General features: G+C 42.4%; 1 long non-coding RNA gene across 1 annotated transcript; it reads right to left on the bottom strand.

The window, feature by feature from the left end:
* Positions 1 to 8134: 8134 nt before the first annotated feature.
* Positions 8135 to 11899, bottom strand: LOC134546347 (uncharacterized). Its single transcript, XR_010079143.1, has 2 exons — positions 11407 to 11899; positions 8135 to 11260 (listed from the first exon to the last, which is right to left on the bottom strand). It is a non-coding gene; the product is annotated as an uncharacterized LOC134546347 (long non-coding RNA).
* Positions 11900 to 12148: the final 249 nt, after the last annotated feature.

Raw genomic sequence — 12148 nt, 5'->3', positions numbered from 1 at the left:
TTCCGGCGTGCGTTGCGTCTGATATGCTGTCTGGTGCCGCCGCGCCGCGTCACGCGCCTCTGACAGCCGCTCCTGCCTGCGCTCGTGCGTTTCTACTTCCTGCCCCGCCTCCCGCTGCTGCCTCACGTGATATTCCCCGGGGAGGGGAAGGTTCCGCCCCTGCACCATGTTGGCGGGTGTCTCTCCTGTTGCCGCGTTCACACGCCGCCGGAGGCAGTAAAGTATCTGGGGAATGTGGGTATCCCATTGCGAGTGGTCGTCAGCGAGACGGAGGCGTAGCTGCGCCTTGATCTCTTGGTTTCTCCGTTCTGTCGGGTTGGCGCGGGGGTGGTATACGGGGGTGGTGTGTAAAATCACCCTCCACTTCTTCCCCAGCTGGGTCCACGTCCGACCAGTGAATTGTGTGGCATTGTCGGTTAGAATCACCCTAGGGTAGCTCCACCTAGGAAAAAATTCCGTCTCTAGGACTCGCGCGATGGTGCCGGCGCGGGCATTGGAGAGCGGGTACGCCTCTACCCAGCGGGTAAAGCAGTCGGTGACGACTAGAAGGAACTTTTTCCCCTTGGCTGAGCGCGGGTAGGGCCCCATCAGGTCCAGTGCGACCGTGTGAAACGGCTCCGTCGGCTGCCTCGGTACTTGCTGGGCTGTCCCGTCTGACCGGCGCGTCTTACGGCGCTGACAATGCCGACATCTGCGCACGCTGTCTCTCACAAACTTCGCCACCCCGGGCCAGTGGAACAGTCCTCGGACGTCACGAAGTGTCTGGTCCGCCCCTGGGTGTCCGGCTAGCCCGGCGCCTGGTGGCAGTGTCGGCGTGGTGTCGGGGATAACCGCGCAAACGGCCGCATATGGCGTGGGTGTTTGAGCCTGGTTAGTCTGGCGAGCGCTAGTGGGCGGCAACAGCTCCTCCCAATCTGCGTCATCTCGGGCGATGGCAGTGCTGTCCGGGTCGCGTGACAGCTCGTCCGCTTGCTCATTCTGTCTCCCGGGCACATGCTCTACCTCAAAGTCTAGCGACTGCAGCAACATGGCCCACCGCGTCAGCTTGGATCGTCTGCCCTGCATCGTAGCCAACCACTTCAAACTCTGGCTGTCTGTGCGCAACGTAAACTTCTGTCCTTCCAAGTGCGGCCGATAGCGTCTAAGGGCCCAGACTACCCCCAGACATTCCCTCTCGTTGACGCTGTATCGCCTCTCCACGTCACCGAACTTTGCGCTGGTTTATTCTATGACTCGTGGCGCCCCTTCTTCATCGAGTTGTAAAAGTATTGCCCCTATCCCTTCCTCACTTGCGTCCGTCTGCACGATCAAGGTCTTGGCCGGGTCGAGGCGCGCTAGTAAGTGACAGTTGGCAAACCTGCGTTTCAGCTCGTCGAAAGCCTTCTGGGTCTCGGCGGTCCACCTGAACGGCCGCTTGGGTGACAGTTGGTCCGTCAGGGGGGCGGCTACAATGGAAAACTCCGGGATGAAAGCTCGAAGCCAATTGGCTAGGCCGAGGAATTTTTGTAGCTGTTTGCGTGTGCGCGGGGGCTCTTTGTCTAGGATGACGCGCAGTTGTTCCTCCGTCGGTCTGTTACCCTCCGCGTTGACAACTAACCCCAGAAAGCCCAGCTCGGTAGTTCCTAGATGACATTTCTCTCTGTTGCAAGTTAGGCTGTGGGTAGCTAGTCGTTCTAATACTAGCGCTAAATGGTGTGCGTGTTCCTCCCACGTTTGTGACCATATGATTATATCATCTAAGTATGCCGCAGCGAACTTGCCGGAGTAGTTATCCAGGACTTTCGTCATCATTCCTTGGAAAGTAGCGGGGGCGTCTTGTAGGCCGAATGGCATCGCACAGAATTGGAATCGGCGTCCGTCTGGTGAGGTGAAAGCTGTTTTAGGCCTGTCTTCCGGTTTTATAGGCACTTGCCAATAGCCCGATTTTAGATCCAGAGATGAAAAGATTTTTGCGTTACCCAGCCCTGCTAGGGTGTCAGCTATGCTCAAGAGGGGTGGTGGTGCGTTTATAGTGATTTTGTTGATGGGTTTAAAGTAAACGCAAAAGTGTAACTTCCCGTCCTCCGCCAAAACTATTTGGAAGTTATAGGGACTCTCGCTGGGCTCGATTATCCTGTCTTGGAGCATTTCTTGGATCTGTTCAAGGATGGCCTGCTTACCTACGTGTCCGTAACTGCCAGGTGGGATGAACATGGGCTCATGAGGATAAGTCGGGATGGCATGTTCAGCTAGGGTGGTACGTGTTAACGGGTCGGCGGCCGCGAACACACTGCACTGCTGATCTAGGGTGTTTTGAATGCGGTCACGGACTTCCGGGGGGACCCCGTGGCGGAATTCGTCGAGACTGACCTTGGTTACTTTGGGTGGTATGGGCTGCCCCAGTCCGTAGACGCTCCGTCGTCCCCGGGTGCCGACGTGCACGCACCCGGCCCGGACGTCGATGTAGGCGTGCTGTTCGGAGAGCCATGGGAGCCCCAGGATGACATCCTCCCGCAGCTGCTCCACCACCACGGCTGTCGTTGTTGACAGCTGGTACCGCACGTACACCTCCAACGTCGTGACGCCCTGGGTGTGACAGGCGTCCCCTGTCGTGGCCAGGTGCAGGCGCCCTTCCCTGGGTTCGAACTTGGCGGGGTCAACCACCCGCGTCGTGACGCAGTTATAGCTGGCGGCGGTGTCAACGAGCGCGTGAACAGCGTGCCCGTTGACGACCACCGGGATTCGCAGAAGGTTGGCTTCCGCCGCGCCCACGTGGCCCAGGAGTGGCCCTGTCGTTGTTGTTGTTGGTGGTGCGGGGGAGGAGAACTGCTTTAGCTCGCCTCCCCCTGTCGCCCGTTTCCCGCCTGCTGACGCGCTGCGAAGTCCGGCCGGTATTTGTTGCGCACTGGGCAGTCTTCGTGCCAATGAAACGTGCCTGCCGGGCACGTGTGGCACTGTGGTGGTGGGCCGGCGCCGATGGCGCGCGTCCGCCACGCTGGTGGAGGTTGGCTGCCCTGGCCGGCCCCGCCGCGTCTCGTGTTGCCGTCAGGGTCGGGCGTGACGTAGGGCACCAGCGCCCTAGCGTCTGCTGTGGTCGTGGTCTCGGCCTTAGCGGTAGCTGACGTAGTTATTTTGGTCGGTCTCGCGGCTTTCAAGTCCAGCTCCACGGCGCGGGCGTACTGGATGAACTCTTCCGCCGTCAGTTGCGTCACCGCGCGTAAGTGGGGGCGGATCTCCGGGCGCATCAGCTCAACCACATGTTCCAACATCTCCGTGGGTTCGCTGTCAGGGAACAACCGCTTGTATAGCCGCACCTTCTTCACGACGAAAGCTTCCGCCGTCTCCGTCTGGTGTTGTTCGAGACAGTAAAGTTCAGCGCGCGCCCTCATATCCGCCTTCACGTCTGCGAATCGCGCTTCGAAACGTCTCGTGAAGTCTGGCCACGGCATATCGTACTCATGCACGATCTGCCACCACGTCTTCGCGTCCCCTCTGAGTGTGTTCCCCACGCGGTCCGCCCACTCGTTTTCCGGCACTCCATACCGGTCCAGCCGCCCCCGGCACGTGGTTAAGAACTTCCGCGGGTCGTCACTGGTCCTGCCGGCGAACTCGGGGAGCTCCACGTGGCCTACTAGCGTGAGTCTAGCCCGTGGTTGGTCCGGGATGCGGTCCGTCGGTCCGCTGGTGTCTTGCGCCGTCTGTCTCACGTGTTGGCACCACTGACACGTGTACCACTCGTCTCGTAGTGATGTCACCTCGGGCTTAGTCAGACACTTGGTGTGTTTAAATGCTCGACAGTACCTACACCATCCTCCCTCCCGTGCCTCCCCGTCACATTCCATACTCGTGCATTTCCTGTATTCCAGTCCGTGATGTTTCGCCCGCACTGTTAGTCCCTGCACACATGGCCCGTCATACTGTCCCAAGCATACACACGTGTCCGTCCACGAGACCCCTGCTGCCCCGCCCATCTGACGTCGTGCGCAAACGGCACAGTACATGGCATTTAGTTGAAACAGTTCGCTTGCCTGGATAGGGTCCGGTCCGGGGTTCTGTCCGTGGTTGTCCGACATGGTGATGTGTGGTGGTGAGACAGGTGGGCGTCTCTCTTCTCCTCGCTACGCGGTTGGCGGTACTCACACACACACACCGTCTGGGCAGCTGTTTTCGCCCGGGATGCGATCACGCGGCCGCTCGCTGGGAGTTCCGTGGGCTGTGCGCGCTCTTGACCTGGTCACGTGTCACGTGGCCGGCCGGTCCGTTATCTTCCAGGCTCCCGTGTTTCGGTGCACAACCGCGTAACTCACACGCTCTGGTCTCCGCGGAAGAGGTAACTCGCCCCGCGCTCTTGGGCGCCAATTGAGGGCTACTCGGCTGTGGATCCCGACAGTCTCTGATGGAACTGGGCGCCACCACATGTAAGGGCGCGTGGACACCGGCTAAACCTCTCTCTCAGGGTGTGACGTGACCCGAGCGAGGCGAGTTACCAGCCCTATTTCTGTTGCTTGGAGTATTGACTGACCCTGCGTAGCCCGATCTTAAGGCGCCGGGTACGCCTCACACCTAGCTATAGTAAGGAAGTACCACGTGGTCAGTAAAGAATACTCACAGTACTAGATTTTATGCCTTTTATTCCTTCCGCCCGATCTCACATACATGATTACGTTACACTGTTTAAATGCCGAGGCACGGACCAGATTAGATGAAGTTAGCTCACTCTCGTGGCTACACACAAAGTCTCTACGTAGGAAGATTAGTGAAAGCCTCTAAGCGAGAAATACGATTAGTTAAACAGCCCGCCGGTTGAGAGACGCCCCGGGGATAAAATGAAAAGGTTTTTGGAGATTACTTTACATGCCAGAATTACTCGATCAAAGTTTAGCAAGAGATGAAGTCCCCGGGTTGCAGACGCGTGCGCTCCCGACCGGTGGTGATGACGGACTCACTCGAGCGCAGCGTCGCTCGCGCTAATATCGTGCGCCAGCGATTGCGCCACGCCCGGGCAGGGTTACTCAGCGGCCTCGTGCCTCGACGGTGGAAGAACACAGCAGAAAGTTCTTATACACTAAGGTGGCTCTTTCGAGACCTTTCTAGCCTTGTCCAAGTCTGTGCCTGTTCGGGTTCGCCCGGGCAGCGTCCCTAACTCCGAACAACAGCGACACAAGTGACACTGATGACACACCCAGCACTGGGACTAGAGAATAAGAATTATAAAGGAGTGTATTTAAAATAAATTCAGAAAAGGGGTGTCGCACTGACTCGAAATGCCTCCTTGCAGTCTGGCACGCAGTTTTAACACACACTTCCACACACGCCCATGTCCGTCGGTGGTGGACAAAAAAGGGGGGCGGGGAACGAAAAGAGAGGAAGGGAACGACGTCTGGCCAGGCTCAAGGGGGCGGAGCCCCGGTTGACGTCAATATATATATATATATATATGGGATTTTTAGAACCTGAAAGAAAATTATAAGAAATTTTCATCTACAATAGGTACGTAGTTTTTATTTGAATTTTACATAAAAGTGGCATTATTACAAATGTATATGTATAATAGTATAAAATATTATAAATTACGATATTTCTTAAAATGCTTCTTGTTCGATCCGAATTACAAAGACACACATCTCCTGAAATTCGTAATAGAGATTTGGCAACAGCGCGCGCCATAAGCCGTGTACTTCAATCTAAGAGTGGGACAGGCTATAGCTGGTAGTGTTATCCGTAGGCCACAGCAATGGACAGCCTAAGTTTCACCCCCATAGATCGACATGCCCGAACAGTTCCGAAGTACGTCGCTCGATCGGGTAACTTCGGTAGTAGAAAAGCGCGGGCTATAGCTACAGCTTTAAAACGTGAACGATATCGTTTTTTGATCTAGCAAGATATAAATTGCAAAATTGTACCAAAAGTGATAAAGATAACACTATTCCGGGATATGTAGACAGTGAAATCAGTTATAACAATTTCTTTGATGCCTTAAAAAGTGCAGGTTACTCGTTCTCAGTTATAAGTAGTGCAGCACAGGAGCAATTCAAAATATTAGATTTAATTTTCTATAGAAGACGAAGCAAGCAACATTAAAATGTTTATCTTGCTTGCTTCAAATCCTCAACCCTTATATCTGTCAATGAAGGAAATTAATTGAGCTTTCAGCTTGGTGACCTCTAGATCATTACAAAAAAATGAAGGGCTATAAAATGCTAATGATATGACAGAATGTATGGGTGAAGTAACGTAAGAACTCTGAGAAAACCAACTAACCACTGCAATGTTTGCTATGTCCCCCACTATCAAAAGATCCATTAATGACCCTGCTGAGAATCAAACTCAGATCACTTTGGTGACAGAAAAGTGAGCACTTAAACACAGAGACCTAATGTTTGCCTCTAATGACCACATTTATAAGACCACAAACCAAATGCTTATTACCTTTTCCACCATTAATTTAATTACCTTACCTTTACAGATCGTGAGCAGCAGGTAATGACCAGTATATTGAATGAAGTCTTTGAGATTAAGGGCTTCTTATGTGTAGGAATGTTTGCAATTTTTGAAACAGCCCTTTTCAGAATTTTATTATTCTACTACTGTTAAAAGTCTCTTCTCTAGAAATTTGCTTTGTTCTCTGTTACTAATTATTATTAATGTAGGGCATCCTCCATCCATTGCATACCTTTAGTGAACATATTAACATATTATATTTTATTATATTTTTATTCTCCTCACTGGTTCTGTATGTTCAACTACAGCTGATACAGTTGTGTCTTTATATTTTGAATTATTTATTTGTTTATTTATTTCCATAGTTTTCCAGGGCAAACAATGCAAAACTTCAATAGCATTTATCCAAAAATTGGAAGTAAATCATATTTTGAAGGTTTGCTATGTAACAAATCATTAGGTATTTAAAAATTTATTGTAATGTTTAAATTCAAGAAAAGTTTTCTGATGAAAAAGTTTTCTGAGAAAAATAAACATTTATGGAAGCTTACTGTAACACCAAAAATGAAGTATTATGTTACTGATATCATTTGTGTTTGATATAATTAATTATTAGTGTTAAAAGTGCATTTGCAGTGCTAATTTCTGATCCCGTTCACATACAAGCATAAGTGTGATAACTAAAATGAAGTATGACGATTTAAGAGTTAAATGTTATGTTTACTCTCTTTCCCTAACTGTTTGATGAATATTTTAAGTGCAAATGTGCAGTTTGTAGTTCTTATGTTAGATCTAATTCATATTATACAGGCTAATGTGCATTGTTTTATGAAGAATAGTGTTGTAACAAACTGTCATATTAAATTGTTTTGTTCCAAAATAGAGCAATGCTCTTTGGAACATTGCAGAAAATAAAATTTTAATAATTACAAAGTCTAGCACAAATATTAATGTAAATCAGGCCTATGTGATTACAATCTTATGGCATTAAAGGTCTAGTAAGCCTACCTACATTTGTATTTTAAATAATCCAAGTTCATAAACATTTAAAGAAATTGCTGCAAATATTTCAGTTCAATGAACTGATTCAAATAATAAATTACAGGTTGAAAGATAATCTAGTAATGAAGCCAATAGTATTATTAATTAAAATCTTGTGTGTAATCTCAGAAGTCAGAGAAGTTGAACCTTCATGCAAAACCCAGAGCTGGTAGGCAATAATTTTTTTAATTTATAAATCATTTTCGGGATTTTTTTTTTATCAAAGATTGATTAATTTACATTGATTGGTACCAAACATATACAAGAACTTCAGAATACAGATTTTCCTTCATATCGAAATATTGTTCTTTAAAAAAATTATTTTCTTTTATTGATAATACACTTATTGGAATTGGCTCTAGAATATAATAGTGAATAATCTGTACTTGTCTATGATTTTTTTTTATGTAAGTGTATATAGTAGTGTTTTTTTTAATGGTTGTTGGCTAGTGTTATGTATGTACGTGCACTATATGCAAATGGTAGTTCTGATAGTATATGTTCATAATAACTAATATACTGATATCAGACTAGCTCAAAATTGGTCTATATTGTACATATATGAATACTTTATAAGATATGTATTGAAATATTATTTGAGTTAAGGAAAATTGTTACTGTAGAATGTAGATGATTGATTGATCATTGAAAAAAAAATTCCTTCTGACAACCATTAATAATTTTTACTGCTTTTTATTAATCTTCATAAAAATTCACAAGTCACCATGGTTACCATCTTCCAGCCACAAAACAAATATTATCAGTAATTTTAAAATACATCAATAAATATTATCAGTGATTTTAAAATACATCAATAAATATTATCAGTGATTTTAAAATACATCAAATAAACTCTCTCGCTGCATTCATGAAATCATTGCTTATTTACATTGGCCAGCCACAGAGTAGATAAAAAAAAAGCTGTTCTCCACAAGCCTGAAACAAAAAAGAAATCAAAGTTAAATGATTTATATTGTACTAAAGAGAAATGAAACTGATAAATAAATGTATCAAAGAAAAAAGTTATGCATACCAGAATGATAAATTAATTTCAAAACCATTTTAGTTAGAAATTTGATACATTCAATATTTTGGTAAATTCTCATTTATGTACTACAATTAACATTTTTCTTTGTCCTTTCAAACAGTAATTTTTTTCCAAATACTTTTTGACAAAAACTCATTTATGTGAAAAAAAATTATATGAAAAACATAATTCTATTGCTCTTGTGCCCATTATTGCAGAAAAACTAGGTATTTAACAATCCAAGTAACTACACAATTTTAGAAGTATGTTTCTCAGGGCCTCAAGTGATGTAATTGCTTGTTATTAGCTTAAGCAAATCTAGGCTTTGACTCAAGCAAAATGTTTACAAAAAGAATTAATTTCACGTAATGCATGTTACATGAGCAGTTCATTTTTTTTTTTTTTTTTTTTTTTTTTTTTTTTTTTTTTTTTAAATTTCAAACCAAAGTCTTTGGGGAGAGTATTAGTAGGTACCAAAATTTGTAAGATTCTATATATATCCTATATGCTCATATTTTAGTTGTATCAACAAAATGCCTACACGAGAAAAGATGTCAGCATGTTATTTTGCAGCAGTCGATGGCATTACTTCATAGTACAGTTGTGAAATCACTACAAAATGTGTTGGATGTATATTGCAATGATTTACAATTATTATCGTAATCGCATAACTGCAGAGTTCAGAGGGTGTTAGAAAATTAAAATATACCACACATTGTTTTTTTTTGTTTCTAATAATATTAGTTTATATTCCTACAAAGATGGATTCAGAAATTTCCTAGAGTAACAACTTTTCCACACAAACCAAATTTGATAAATAGTAATTCTTAGTACTATGTACTTCGCCAAATAAATTATTTTTAAAGTCTAGGTAAACTTACCTAAAGAATAATAGCTTACACCATTTTACAGTAGTTATAAAGAAGTTACCTTTCCCTAACCATTTTCATGATTTAACAGCACTTATGTAACTAACCTAACCAAGTATTGCAACTGTGAACTACAGTATAACCCTGTAATTGTTTTCAAGTGAGCATGCGAAAAAAACATAAGCAGTCGATGAAAATTTAGCCATTCCAGTGTTTTTACATTTTACCAATGGACTCATTAAGAAAATATAATGTTAAAAACCATTGATCAGTACCCTTGATGCTTGAATTTGCTTAACCAATCTAACAATTATACAACTTTGTTGTGCATCAATAAAGTAAATCAATCATCAATACAGTAAACGTCTTCGATTATACTGCGCTAATTCCCAAAGATATTTTTAAAAAATTGAAATAAATTGTTTAACAGTAGTTTAATGTTAAAGCAGGTAAGTATAAACAATACAAAATTTGTAAAATCATGTGAATGGTTGGTTAGCTAAATTTAAAAAAAGGTAATTTTCTTTTGTTGCTGCTTATCCATAAAAAAAATTATAAAATTTTGAAAATACCTTTTCAGACACTAAAAACCTTCCTCTATTAAAACTGTAAACAGCTTTTCTTAATTTATACTGGTTTTCAAGAAATCACATTTTGCACACTAGATAGCTTATGCAGTGAAGCAGCTGTAGCCATTTTTCCCTCTAATTGCATTGCAGATCCTGTGGTTTTCCATATATATAAGAATTTATATATTTTATATTTGAATATTATAACCTGATGAAACGTAAATAATAGTTTTAAAAAAGTTACGAGTCTCTAATGTATATCCAAACCAAAACGCCAACCCTTGACAGGGATTTTTTATAGCAGTATGGAGGCGCAAAGTGCAGATTAGTTACCTGCAATAGCATGTAACCTGACGTTATAAAAGGAATCATTTATTACAAAATGAAAATTTATTTTATATGTCAGGTTATGTGTTGTCTCACGTAAAAAATCAGAATTTTGCACCTATCAACTGCTAAAAAATATCGCTCTCAAGGACTGATGCTTTGGGTTTGGAATGCACAATAAGGAGTCACATAACTTTTTTAAAGTGTTAATATACGTTACTGCATTGCAATATCCAAATAAAAAATATACAATTTGTGTATGAAAAACAACAGGATCTGCAACTCAATTAAAGAACAACATGGTTACAGGCCCTTTACTGCACAGGTAATGTAATGTAACCTATAAACAGTGATTTCTCAAAAACCAGTCTGAATTTAGAAAAACTTTTTTCAGAGTAAATACAGGTACATATTTAAAGTTAAAAAAAAAGTAGTTTATTTTGCATACAAAAAGCAGCAACGTGAGATAATAACCTAAAAAAACACTGTAAAATGTATATTGGTTGGTTAGATAATGTTAGTAACATCCAACCGTTCAATTGATTTTACAGAATTTTTAATTGGCGCTATCCTAAGCTAACCAAATGTAAATTCCACTGTACTTAGAATCAGTGTACGTATAATGTTACTAACCTAACAAATTTCACTGTATTTTTAATCCAGCTAACCCAAGGGCAGTATCTCAATATTACAGATTTGTAATAAATAATCCTAACATATCCGCATGTTAAACATGATAAACTACTTGCAGTATCAAACAACCCTCATAGAGAATAATAATTTTAAACATGTCAGGAAGTAAAAAACACTTTAGGAATTTATAATTTTTCCTGCAATACCCCAAATTATATTAAGTGCACTCACCTGAATGTAATTCAGCTCTGGTAACAATTATTTAAAATATTTTTACTTAAATGCGGTTAACTGCTACACACCACCAGAAAACATTTCTTATGATTTTAAACGTTGTGCGCTCATGAACATAAGATGAAATCTCCACACGCTACCTAAAATTTAAAAAAGATAAGCCTAAAGTGTACAAAAATTTATATAAGAAATGATTACTTGCCAAGAATAACACAAGCAATGTTAACTTGTAAACGGACAAAACATATCTCCTAACAAATCAAACAGAAATAGCTCAATTACTTACCTGAAAATCTCATAATTAGTAACAAGGAAATATTTGTGTACATGTGTTTTACTCTTAAAAAAATATAAAATAACATTAGTCAACAATTTTTTGATCAATAATGCAATGTTTGTTTTGAACGTACAAATAAAAAAAACCCGAACATGTACGAACCAGCCCGAAGGGCATGTCGATCTATGGGGGTGAAACTTAGGCTGTCCCACAGCAATAGACTTGCGCATAATAGTTCGCGACCGGGAGCGCTCCTTTTAGTTCGCAGCTCCTTGGCGAACTAGGTCGCTCTTTTAGTTCGTCCGCTGCCATCTCGAATTCAAAAAAGACAGGTCACAGATAGTTCGTTCGCTTTGCTACCGCTACTGCAGGCGATCTTCTTTGTATGTTATAATAGTTATTTTTTATAATGATCAGTGTTGTGAACGCCTAGATTATTATCCTTTTTTGGGTTATTATACATCAAATTGGGTAAAATGGCGTATATAACAGTTATTTTTTTATTCTTCACTTAAAATACACTATAATCGAAAAATTTTAATTTATAAAAGGATTTATTTTAAAGCTAGTTTAAGAAATATTATTTATGAAATGCGTTTATTTTAGTGAATAAAATACCGTTTTATAAATATACAAATTTTATTTTTTTAAGAAATAATCAACAAAAAATGCGTTATTATGTACTGGCTACAAAGTTACGTAAATTATTAAGAAAAAAAGACCAATTACTCTTCTAATTTGTTACCTTACA

Source organism: Bacillus rossius, chromosome 1 (assembly GCF_032445375.1).
Source record: "Bacillus rossius redtenbacheri isolate Brsri chromosome 1, Brsri_v3, whole genome shotgun sequence".
NCBI classification, from domain to species: domain Eukaryota; kingdom Metazoa; phylum Arthropoda; class Insecta; order Phasmatodea; family Bacillidae; genus Bacillus; species Bacillus rossius.
This window is presented reverse-complemented; position numbering and strand designations above follow the sequence as displayed.